This window comes from Phyllobates terribilis, unplaced genomic scaffold (assembly GCF_046119375.1).
Source record: "Phyllobates terribilis strain yellow unplaced genomic scaffold, ASM4611937v1 Scaffold_38__1_contigs__length_12584779, whole genome shotgun sequence".
In the NCBI taxonomy this organism is placed as follows: Eukaryota; Metazoa; Chordata; class Amphibia; order Anura; family Dendrobatidae; genus Phyllobates; species Phyllobates terribilis.
In genome coordinates this window covers 2002600-2015766 of record NW_027362798.1, presented here as the reverse complement: position 1 = coordinate 2015766, position 13167 = coordinate 2002600, and the positions used below count along the sequence as shown (strand labels likewise).

At 43.3% G+C, this 13167-nt stretch overlaps 3 non-coding genes and 1 pseudogene across 3 annotated transcripts; all 4 read right to left on the bottom strand.

Moving 5' to 3' along the window:
- Positions 1 to 3960: 3960 nt before the first annotated feature.
- Positions 3961 to 4151, bottom strand: LOC141183850 (U2 spliceosomal RNA). Its single transcript, XR_012258663.1, has one exon. It is a non-coding gene; the product is annotated as a U2 spliceosomal RNA (small nuclear RNA).
- A 1115-nt stretch (positions 4152 to 5266) lies between these two features.
- Positions 5267 to 5479, bottom strand: LOC141183464 (U2 spliceosomal RNA; annotated as a pseudogene).
- Positions 5480 to 11549: 6070 nt separating this feature from the next.
- On the bottom strand, positions 11550 to 11740 carry LOC141183849 (U2 spliceosomal RNA). Its single transcript, XR_012258662.1, has one exon. It is a non-coding gene; the product is annotated as a U2 spliceosomal RNA (small nuclear RNA).
- Positions 11741 to 12855: 1115 nt separating this feature from the next.
- On the bottom strand, positions 12856 to 13046 carry LOC141183847 (U2 spliceosomal RNA). The gene has a single exon (XR_012258661.1). It is a non-coding gene; the product is annotated as a U2 spliceosomal RNA (small nuclear RNA).
- Positions 13047 to 13167: the final 121 nt, after the last annotated feature.

The following is a 13167-nucleotide window of genomic DNA, read 5'->3' as shown; positions in this document are numbered from 1 at the left end:
ACCTCATCACCAGTCACCTCACCCATCACTCTCTCTCTTTCTGCTTCACTCAACTTACTCTCTAACACACTCAAAACATCATTCTCCAAACATTCATCCCTCTGTTTCACTGCATACAGATCCTCATAAAACTTAGCCACCTCTTCACACATATCCTCTCCACTCACCTCACTTCCATCTGCTCCATACACCACGCTCATACTCTGTTTCTTTCCAAAAACTTTTTTAAAGAAAAACCGAGAACATTTCTCATCCTGCTCCATCTTATCAATCTTTGCCCTAAACACTATGCTTCTCCCTCTCTCCAACAAAAACTCACTAATCTCCTTTTTTACCTCTAAAATATCCTCCTCCACCTCAACTCCTCCTTCCCTTAACTTATACAAAACGCTCAACCGCGCGTTCAGTTTAACAAAACTCTCTCTTTTAATTGCTGCATACTTGTATCCTAAATTTTTAAAGAACATTTTTGTTTGTTTCTTCACCCAGTCCCACCACTCACAAACATTCCCAAACTCATTTTTATGCTTACACCATTCTTCATACCGCCTTTCATACTCCTTTCTCACATCTTCATTCTCTAACAGTTTAACATTTAACTTCCACAATCCTCTCCCAAACACTCCATCAACTTTTATATCCAACTCACACAACATACACACATGATCTGAAAAAAGAACGTTTTCCTGCCTATAATTAACAGAAACCATATTTTTAGAAATAAAACAATAATCCAATCTGGATTGTACCCTACCACTCTCAGAAAAGAAAGTGTTCAACAAAGGATTCATGTTACACACGCGCTGCATATCACACAACCCAAAATCATTCACTAACTCCAATAATGCTTTCCCAGACACATCCACATTCACTCTCCCCACATCACAGTTCATATCACCCACAATTACCACAGGTATTCTTCCTGGAACAAAAAGCTTAATTTTTTCAAATAAATTTTTGCGCTCATTTTTTTCAACTGGCGCATAAACATTAATAACACAAAACTTTACATTCTTGTATACAAAATTAGCAAGGATACATCTCCCCACCTCAATAACCAAATAATCACTCAAAACAACCTCCCTTCCTTTAACCAAAATACCCACACCATCATTCTTATTACATGCACTCCCCGACCACACAGACGCTCCATAAGACCATTCATCCCCTTTCACACCATCCACTACCCCACATTCTTGTAAACAAAAAATAGATGCATTTTGCATAGCTAAAAACTCAAAAATAGCAGCTCTTCTTACTTTACTTTTAAACACTCTTACGTTTTGGGACACTATGGTAAATCCCATAATACTTCTACTCCTTCACCAATTACACAAAGAAATAGCCTTTGGCCTAAACCAAAGCTCACAAGAGGACAAAAAGAAAAAACATTTACAATATTATATGGTGACACTATCCAGCACCACCACTATCCTCCTCCGCCATCAGAACAGAACAGCTGGTTTCCGACCCGCTGGCTTCACCAGCCACACTCCTCATTCTGGCAGTTCTGATCTTCCTCTGAGGCTCACTAAAATCTGCATCATCACTGCCCCCACCATCCTCCCTACGACTCTTCTTTGCACCCCTATCATCCTCCGAAGAAAAATCTTCAATGTTTTCAGGACCCGAAGGGTGTTCAGGACTGTCGGGTTCCGAGATTTGCACTTCACATCCTGTTGCGTCCATTGCCTCTCCAAAAGTCATCATCTCAGGCAGCTCTGCTTCCACCACTTTCCTAGATATTCTCGCAGACACTGCCTTTTTCTCCACCTTTGCCACTTCCATCCAGAACTCCTTTTCTTCCCTCCGCTTCTTCCTCATTTCTTCAGCAGAAGAAGAACATGGTCTCAGGGACACCTCCTCTGGCGCCGTAGAGGGAGAGGCTCTACCAGTTTCCCGCCTCCTTCCCTCTCTCTCCTCCCTCTCCAATCTTTCCAGCACTTTCAGTGCGCTTGCCATCTGCCTCCTCTCCAGCTCCTCCTCCTTCTGTTCTTTATCAGAACGTCTAGGTGCACTCATAGGACAGTCCTTATACATGTGATCACTACTCCCACAGACATCACAGGACTTGGCCTCTGGACACTGGTTGGCCATATGCCCCTCCTTTCTGCAATTTCGGCAACACTGCCCTTTAAGGCATGTTACCATGGTATGTCCGAAAGAAAAGCATCTACGGCAAAACATGGGCTGGCCTGGGTAAAAGAGGAAACCTCTATGGCCTGCAACGGAAAAATTTGATGGAGGGTGTCTAAAGCCCCCCACACTGTCAGGATCCCTTTTCAATTTCACACGGAATTTATACTGGCAGTTAAAGATTCCTAGACAATTGACTTGCTTCACTCCCTTCCGCACATATTCACAGTAGCGAGAGAGGAAGCACTCCAGCAGCTCAGGGTCTGTAAAAGGGTTATAGACAGTCACAGTCACCTCCTTTTCTTGCAGACCAAACAAAGGTTCCCATCTAACTCCTTCCAAGCAGGGGTCACTAGAGTGACCACGGAGCCATTCAAAGACATTAAGGCAAACATCCTGGTCCATAAAGGTAACGTCATAATTACCTTGACGTGAAAATTCGTTGACACTGAAGATCTCAGAACGTCTTGCTCCAGCTTTGCCTTCAACGATGTCTTGGACAATGAAAACCACATTGTTCTTGTTCTGGTCAGATGGATCCACGGACAAACGGATGGTGTTCTTCACAAAAGACATCTTGGATTCTGTCGGTATGGAATACCACAGGAAAAAGCAGAAAATCCTCCACAAAAGGGTCCGGATTCCTCCAGGAGACTCGCACCAATCAAGGTACAGTCATACGATCTTAGCCAAAAGGCCGAGAAGCGATAACCAGAATTGGTTTCAAACTACGGAGCCACCCAAGGATCCTGAAAAGTCCATTTGTGGAGATGAGCTCCTGGACTCCCGTTAAGAAGACATGTTGTCAACCTCTAGATCCCTTACATGCCTGCACTTTTCGGCTTGCTGCTGCTGCAATCCACGCGTTTTAGATCTGCATAACTCCACCTCTTTAAACACAGCACCTTCACCCCCTGCTGTTCCCACCCGCCTCAACACCGTTGGAAGGGAGGAGAACCAATTAAGGCGGGGGGTGGGGTGGAACGAGCAGCTGTCTACCCTTAGCAGGAGGGCTCCTGATTACATACCTCTCCTGCTGCTGCTGCTGCTGGCTGTCCAGCAGCAGACTGAAGGTGGCTGCTGCTGTGCACAGGTATATAAAGGCTCAGAGCCTATTATGACACGCGCAGCCAGCGTTCCATTGCCACATTCCATCTACTGCAGGCAGGATACCTGGCTGGCTGAATGTCGCTGAGAAGCTCACAGAGACCGCCATAAGCAACAGTTTAACAGAATGCCACAGACTAATCAACCAAACTTTTTGGGTTGGGTTCTCTTTTATAGTCTGCAGGCATTAAATGAAAGAAGTCAGTGTTCCAGCAGAGGGAGACAACGTTTCAGAAAAGGCATTGTAGCAAACCAAAAAAGAAATTTTAAGCGCAGCAGAGTAACCAGCGCACATACCTGTTAGCTCAGGTGAGTTTAAAAGGCTGCTGTTGATAACAAGGGCATTTGCTAAATAGATGGTGTGTGTGCAACAATATACTGAAAGGTCAATTATATTGTGCAGCTTATCTCACCACCTGTAGTTATTTAGGTGAAAGCTCCAAAATGCTTGCCTAATATGTCTGTTTATCCAAAAGGAAGTAAAAAGGGAGAGCTAGAAAGATAGCATTGCATCACATTACATGGCAATGCAATGCACAGTTGCTGAAGTTGAACCAAAATGAGCTTGTAATCTGGCTTCTGCAACTTTGAACATGAAAAATCCAATGAGGAGAAGAAAAGCAAAGCCAAAGAGTCCATCCCAAAATCCGACAAACAAGCAAAATGAACAAAAAACATTGAATTCAATTCTTTCTGATTTTAGAAACTGCATTAAAGAAGGGGTGCACCGGTCCTGGAGATACTGCAATACCAGGTCAATGCGTGGAGTGGACAGAGCAAGCTCTTTTTCCATCTCCCTGTTCTAAAAATCCATTTAATATATGGTCCCCAGATAGGGGACGTATCAGATATTAAACTGATAAGAACAGATACTACACTTGATCTTAGCCAAAAGGCCGAGAAGCGATAACCAGAATTGGTTTCAAACTACGGAGCCACCCAAGGATCCTGAAAAGTCCATTTGTGGAGATGAGCTCCTGGACTCCCGTTAAGAAGACATGTTGTCAACCTCTAGATCCCTTACATGCCTGCACTTTTCGGCTTGCTGCTGCTGCAATCCACGCGTTTTAGATCTGCATAACTCCACCTCTTTAAACACAGCACCTTCACCCCCTGCTGTTCCCACCCGCCTCAACACCGTTGGAAGGGAGGAGAACCAATTAAGGCGGGGGGTGGGGTGGAACGAGCAGCTGTCTACCCTTAGCAGGAGGGCTCCTGATTACATACCTCTCCTGCTGCTGCTGCTGCTGGCTGTCCAGCAGCAGACTGAAGGTGGCTGCTGCTGTGCACAGGTATATAAAGGCTCAGAGCCTATTATGACATGCGCAGCCAGCGTTCCATTGCCACATTCCATCTACTGCAGGCAGGATACCTGGCTGGCTGAATGTCGCTGAGAAGCTCACAGAGACCGCCATAAGCAACAGTTTAACAGAATGCCACAGACTAATCAACCAAACTTTTTGGGTTGGGTTCTCTTTTATAGTCTGCAGGCATTAAATGAAAGAAGTCAGTGTTCCAGCAGAAGGAGACAACGTTTCAGAAAAGGCATTGTAGCAAACCAAAAAAGAAATTTTAAGCGCAGCAGAGTAACCAGCGCACATACCTGTTAGCTCAGGTGAGTTTAAAAGGCTGCTGTTGATAACAAGGGCATTTGCTAAATAGATGGTGTGTGTGCAACAATATACTGAAAGGTCAATTATATTGTGCAGCTTATCTCACCACCTGTAGTTATTTAGGTGAAAGCTCCAAAATGCTTGCCTAATATGTCTGTTTATCCAAAAGGAAGTAAAAAGGGAGAGCTAGAAAGATAGCATTGCATCACATTACATGGCAATGCAATGCACAGTTGCTGAAGTTGAACCAAAATGAGCTTGTAATCTGGCTTCTGCAACTTTGAACATGAAAAATCCAATGAGGAGAAGAAAAGCAAAGCCAAAGAGTCCATCCCAAAATCCGACAAACAAGCAAAATGAACAAAAAACATTGAATTCAATTCTTTCTGATTTTAGAAACTGCATTAAAGAAGGGGTGCACCGGTCCTGGAGATACTGCAATACCAGGTCAATGCGTGGAGTGGACAGAGCAAGCTCTTTTTCCATCTCCCTGTTCTAAAAATCCATTTAATATATGGTCCCCAGATAGGGGACGTATCAGATATTAAACTGATAAGAACAGATTTTTTTTTTTTTTTTTTTTTTTTTTTTTTTTCCTCAGATTAAGACCCACATTAATTTATGCATCATAGCGCATATTCACATAACGGGTTCTCAAATCATCATTCGGAAAAACAAAAACAAAATCCCAAAAAACACAACCCTGCAATTAACTGTTACTTACTGTAAGAAGTCCAATGTGAAAAGTTCCAGAGTGCTTCTGCTGCTGTCTCACCATACTTCTTTTTATCCAATAAATAGGCATAAAACAGTCTAGCAAGAAAAATCTTTCTGCATTCCATGGGGGAAAAAACAATCTTTTTAAAAATCACCAAATTCCGAACGTCCCATAAAACCTCTTTATATATGACAAAAATAATCCAGCTTGCCCGCTTCCTTTGCGAGTACTTAAAATCTTGACCTATTAAAATCCTTTCAAAATCGAAACAATGAAAACCAACTAAAGCAACAAACATACGTGACAACAAGGTAAAAACTTTTTTAGCAAAAAAACAGTCCCAAAAAATATGCTGTATTGTTTCCACCTTATTGCAACCTTCCCTAGGACATAGTTCTTGAACCTTTATCCCCCGGTCATTCAAAAAAGCCCTTGTTGGCAAGCATCCATGCAACGCCATCCAGGTTACATCCTTCTGTCTGTTGCTGATTCCACGCATGAAAAAAAGCTTCCACACCTGTCCAGACTGTGCATTATTACAAAACGGCACATCACATAACATCTCCTTCTTCTTAATACCTGAGACAATCAGTTTTTTGTCCGGTCTAACCATGGAGCTTATCCCATTTTGATCATAGAAGGACCTAAGCACCACATAAAAAAACGGTATCACAAACGAAACTGGTTTTCTTAAATCCTTCTCACACCAGCTCCATTTCTGGAAAAGCCGTCCTGCTAAATATTTGCACATGTCCGCAGTCCTGTTATTGCACTGGGATAATTTATAAATGTTCAAAAAATAATGCATTCTTAAAAATAAGTCAATGTTAGGAAAATCACAACCCCCATTTTCCACAGAACACATAACCATTCCTCTTCTTAGTTTCTCCATTTTGGATCCCCAAAAAAACACAAACAGTTTCCTTGTCACTCTCTTTGTCCAAAGCACAGCAGGTGGGAAAATCAAAGCAGTGTACAGCAGAAGCGGGAGAATCACAGACTTGATTACCAGCACTTTCCCTCTCAGCGACAGGTTCCTTAGTTTCCAAAAGTTCAACTTCTGATCCATTTTGTCTTCTAGAATCTTCAGGCTGCTTTTCCCTTTCAGTTCCTTCTCAAAGATGACACCAAGAACCTCAATTTCCTCCCTACTCTCCACTCCTGCCACGTTAACCTCAACCTGCCTCCCAAAGTTACAAAGCTGGCACTTTCCCCAATTCACCGCCATACCAGCCACACAACAAAAAATCCTTACGTGCAAATTCACTCTATTGAGATCCGCCTGTGAACCACAAGTAAAAACAATATCATCCATATAACTTAAAGACTTGACTGGACCCCCGGATCCCCCAGGAATAAAAACACCAGCCACACACTTGTCAACTTGCACACTTTTTAAAAGGGCCTCCACCACACAGATAAAAAGAATTGGTGACAGGGGACAACCCTGCCTAACTCCCGATAAAATATTAAAACTGGAACTCACATGCCCATTAACTAAAATCTGGCTACTGACCCCACAATAAAAACTCTTAATGACCATCAATAATTTATCCGGAACACCAAGGTGACTTAAAGCAGAGAACAAAAATCTATGTGATATTTTATCAAAGGCTTTCTCCAGGTCCACCGACTGTAACAAAAGAGCATTCTTATTCAAATTAGCCTGATAAATTAAGTCTCTTAGAAGCAGCAAATTATCTGAAATTTTCCTACCAGGCACTGCACATGCCTGATACTCCCCCACCATATCACCTATCACATCTGCCAGTCTACCAGCCACAATTTTAGAAATAATTTTGTAATCACTGTTTAACAATGTTATGGGCCTCCAATTTTTAATATCCCTCATGTCCCCTTTCTTATGAATCAGCGTAACAATCCCCCTACGCATAGAAACCGATAAAATCCCATGAGTAAAACCATATTGCACCACCCGGGAAAACTCCACACCTATAATATCCCAAAATCTAACATAAAATTCAGCAGGAAGACCATCACAGCCTGGCGTCTTGCCTTTCGCCAAGCCATCCACTGCCCGTCTAATTTCATCTTTCCCAACCTCCTCACTTAAAAACCCAATTTTCTCCTCAGGAATATTATTAGTTAATACTTTGCAATAATCATTAATTTCCGCATCACTGGCTCTACTATCGTTAGAGAAGAGTGTTTCATAAAAGGAAAGAATACTGCCAATCATCTCATCCCCAGATACCTCCCCTGCAGGAGAAAAAACAGACTTAAAAACCCCTTTAGGTTTAAAACATTTTTTAAAAAAGTATCTCGAACATTGCTCATTTTCCTCCATGTGCTTTATTTTTGCCTTAAACATAATAGTCTTCCCTTTTTCAATAAGTATCTTCTTCAGTTCGTCCTTCAAATCTGCAATCTCTTTATCCACCTCCATCCCCGCTCTCTTAAACTTATGGAGTACTTCCAATTTTGAAATAACAGCAGCATCATGATCCCTTTTGGCTTTCGCTCTCCTAAAACACACCCCTTTAAAATAACATGCAAATTTCTCCTTAGCCCAGTCCCACCACTCTAGCAAATCTTTAAAAAGGTGCTGTTCAGACACACAAGACAAAAACACTTTATTAAAACCAACCTTAACACTCTCCTCTTCCAGCAGGCTTACGTTCAGCTTCCAGAGTCCCTTTCCAAAAGCCAGGGACTCAGCTATACACAGATCTACCACTATCATCTTGTGGTCAGAAAAAGTCGTCATCACGTGGTTGCACTTGGCCACCTTAATCCCTTCAGACATAAAAACATAGTCAATTCGGGAAACACTACGTCCACTATCTGATATGTATGTGAACTTATCACTTGGCCCAACCATCAGACCAGCATCCGTGTAGCGTAAATCCTGCACAATCTGATTTAAAATATTAGACGTAACATCAGTCCTACCTTCCGTAGAGCTCTTACGATCTTTTGCGGATCTGACACAATTAAAATCTCCAGCCACTATAGTGAAGTCTCTGCCTGGTAAAAACAACTTTAGAGACTCCAAAAACCCAACTCTTGCTTGTTTATCAGCAGGGGCATAAACATTAAAAACCCGTACCCGCTGACCTAAAAAATCCACTAATAAAAACAAACATCTCCCAGGTATGATTACTTTAAACTCTAAAACCTTTAGACTGGAATTACACAGTAAAATGCCCACCCCTTCATTCCTGTTTTCTGAGCATGGGGACCAAAAAGATTGCCCCTTATTCCACTCACTCTCATGCGGGGCAGATTTAATTACACATTCCTGCAGACAGACAATATCTGCATTCACACTCTCAATGTACTCCAGTATCCCTGCTCTCCTACAAGCAGAACCAATCCCTCGTACATTCAGAGAAGCAACACACAACGCCATCATAACAACAGGAAAAAATCTCCACCATACCCGATCCATCATGAACCAGGAGAAAACCCACTCCTGCCACCCACTTTTCTACGTATATCAGGCGACTCAGAACTCGAGTCCCTGTTAGAATAACCTGGTCTTAGGGAGACTGGATCTTCCTGCCCCCCAGACCAACACCCCTCCACCTTACTTCTTTTAATCACGGAGGCATAACTCTCCTCCTTGCCATCATCTTCCTCCTCATTTTCACTCCAATCACTGTTAACCCTATCACGCTGCTGAGGGGTTATAGTTCCATCCGAATCAGAATCCTCCTCCTCCAAAACCTCCATTTCCTCACCCCCATCTCTTCCCAAAACAGGATTCACTGACTCCGCCATATTAGACAAATCCATCCCATCACCCGGGCCATGCACATCAGCTACTTTGTTTATTACTTCCAGCCCCTCCCTCAAACCAACTTTCTTCTGGCTCCGCCCCTTTTCCTCCATCTTGGGCACCGCATGGTCTCTTCCCCTACCACCATCTTGTTTTTGGCTTTCCCCCTCTGAGTCTGAGCCTTCGCCCTCCTCCCCACTTTCCTGCCGAGTCTTCTTCTGCCTCTCTTCAGCGTCCACCTGTGACCTAGGAATCTGAGCCCACAATCTACATTTCCTTGCAAGGTGATCTGCATGTCCACACAAATCACACACCTTATTCATTGGGCAACCACTTGCAACATGCCCAGATTTCCCACAACCTCTACAAACATCACCTTGCACTGGACAATCTTTCTGAACATGTCCAAACTCATGACACTTCCTACAATATTCCATCTGTCCATTATAAAAACAAAATCCCCTTTCTCCTCCGATAGAAAACTGTGCAGGAATGCTCTTGGCACCCCCAATAGCTCTATCATCCGGTCTCAGTTTTACAACATATCTCCTCTTGCCATTTAGATAATTGTATTTGTTCTTCATTCTTCCCAAAAATTTAACCTCACTACAATACCGAGCTAAAAAATTGGAAACAGTCTCATCCGGAACTTTAGGGTTATACATGTGCACAACCACATACTTATATGTCTGCTGGAACAGAGGTTCCAGTGCAATAAACTCTAGGCATTTCAATTCCTTTTCTTCCTTCATTCGTACCAACTCCATGTAGACTCTCTGGCAAATACTCAAAGAAACAAAAGTGATATCATAAATTCCTTGTTTCTGAAAATCCTGCAGTGCCAATACATCCGTTACCTTCAAGCCATTAATGTTCTTCAAGACATCAACGCAAACTTGGTCCAAACCGATTTCTCCTTCATGACCTGCAGCCACCTTCAGACGGACCGAGTCCTCTAATCCACGTGTTTTCTCCACCATTTTTACAGCAGATAAACACAATCGCCGCTCAATCGCACACTAGGGCCCCACAAGGGGGAACCCCAGTCACAACTGCCCTCCAAACAACACCAGCAGCAGAAAACCACCACTGATCTTGCCAAAAGGCCGAGAAGCGATAACCAGAATTGGTTTCAAACTACGGAGCCACCCAAGGATCCTGAAAAGTCCATTTGTGGAGATGAGCTCCTGGACTCCCGTTAAGAAGACATGTTGTCAACCTCTAGATCCCTTACATGCCTGCACTTTTCGGCTTGCTGCTGCTGCAATCCACGCGTTTTAGATCTGCATAACTCCACCTCTTTAAACACAGCACCTTCACCCCCTGCTGTTCCCACCCGCCTCAACACCGTTGGAAGGGAGGAGAACCAATTAAGGCGGGGGGTGGGGTGGAACGAGCAGCTGTCTACCCTTAGCAGGAGGGCTCCTGATTACATACCTCTCCTGCTGCTGCTGCTGCTGGCTGACCAGCAGCAGACTGAAGGTGGCTGCTGCTGTGCACAGGTATATAAAGGCTCAGAGCCTATTATGACACGCGCAGCCAGCGTTCCATTGCCACATTCCATCTACTGCAGGCAGGATACCTGGCTGGCTGAATGTCGCTGAGAAGCTCACAGAGACCGCCATAAGCAACAGTTTAACAGAATGCCACAGACTAATCAACCAAACTTTTTGGGTTGGGTTCTCTTTTATAGTCTGCAGGCATTAAATGAAAGAAGTCAGTGTTCCAGCAGAAGGAGACAACGTTTCAGAAAAGGCATTGTAGCAAACCAAAAAAGAAATTTTAAGCGCAGCAGAGTAACCAGCGCACATACCTGTTAGCTCAGGTGAGTTTAAAAGGCTGCTGTTGATAACAAGGGCATTTGCTAAATAGATGGTGTGTGTGCAACAATATACTGAAAGGTCAATTATATTGTGCAGCTTATCTCACCACCTGTAGTTATTTAGGTGAAAGCTCCAAAATGCTTGCCTAATATGTCTGTTTATCCAAAAGGAAGTAAAAAGGGAGAGCTAGAAAGATAGCATTGCATCACATTACATGGCAATGCAATGCACAGTTGCTGAAGTTGAACCAAAATGAGCTTGTAATCTGGCTTCTGCAACTTTGAACATGAAAAATCCAATGAGGAGAAGAAAAGCAAAGCCAAAGAGTCCATCCCAAAATCCGACAAACAAGCAAAATGAACAAAAAACATTGAATTCAATTCTTTCTGATTTTAGAAACTGCATTAAAGAAGGGGTGCACCGGTCCTGGAGATACTGCAATACCAGGTCAATGCGTGGAGTGGACAGAGCAAGCTCTTTTTCCATCTCCCTGTTCTAAAAATCCATTTAATATATGGTCCCCAGATAGGGGACGTATCAGATATTAAACTGATAAGAACAGATACTACACTTGATCTTAGCCAAAAGGCCGAGAAGCGATAACCAGAATTGGTTTCAAACTACGGAGCCACCCAAGGATCCTGAAAAGTCCATTTGTGGAGATGAGCTCCTGGACTCCCGTTAAGAAGACATGTTGTCAACCTCTAGATCCCTTACATGCCTGCACTTTTCGGCTTGCTGCTGCTGCAATCCACGCGTTTTAGATCTGCATAACTCCACCTCTTTAAACACAGCACCTTCACCCCCTGCTGTTCCCACCCGCCTCAACACCGTTGGAAGGGAGGAGAACCAATTAAGGCGGGGGGTGGGGTGGAACGAGCAGCTGTCTACCCTTAGCAGGAGGGCTCCTGATTACATACCTCTCCTGCTGCTGCTGCTGCTGGCTGTCCAGCAGCAGACTGAAGGTGGCTGCTGCTGTGCACAGGTATATAAAGGCTCAGAGCCTATTATGACACGCGCAGCCAGCGTTCCATTGCCACATTCCATCTACTGCAGGCAGGATACCTGGCTGGCTGAATGTCGCTGAGAAGCTCACAGAGACCGCCATAAGCAACAGTTTAACAGAATGCCACAGACTAATCAACCAAACTTTTTGGGTTGGGTTCTCTTTTATAGTCTGCAGGCATTAAATGAAAGAAGTCAGTGTTCCAGCAGAAGGAGACAACGTTTCAGAAAAGGCATTGTAGCAAACCAAAAAAGAAATTTTAAGCGCAGCAGAGTAACCAGCGCACATACCTGTTAGCTCAGGTGAGTTTAAAAGGCTGCTGTTGATAACAAGGGCATTTGCTAAATAGATGGTGTGTGTGCAACAATATACTGAAAGGTCAATTATATTGTGCAGCTTATCTCACCACCTGTAGTTATTTAGGTGAAAGCTCCAAAATGCTTGCCTAATATGTCTGTTTATCCAAAAGGAAGTAAAAAGGGAGAGCTAGAAAGATAGCATTGCATCACATTACATGGCAATGCAATGCACAGTTGCTGAAGTTGAACCAAAATGAGCTTGTAATCTGGCTTCTGCAACTTTGAACATGAAAAATCCAATGAGGAGAAGAAAAGCAAAGCCAAAGAGTCCATCCCAAAATCCGACAAACAAGCAAAATGAACAAAAAACATTGAATTCAATTCTTTCTGATTTTAGAAACTGCATTAAAGAAGGGGTGCACCGGTCCTGGAGATACTGCAATACCAGGTCAATGCGTGGAGTGGACAGAGCAAGCTCTTTTTCCATCTCCCTGTTCTAAAAATCCATTTAATATATGGTCCCCAGATAGGGGACGTATCAGATATTAAACTGATAAGAACAGATACTACACTTGATCTTAGCCAAAAGGCCGAGAAGCGATAACCAGAATTGGTTTCAAACTACGGAGCCACCCAAGGATCCTGAAAAGTCCATTTGTGGAGATGAGCTCCTGGACTCCCGTTAAGAAGACATGTTGTCAACCTCTAGATCCCTTACATGCC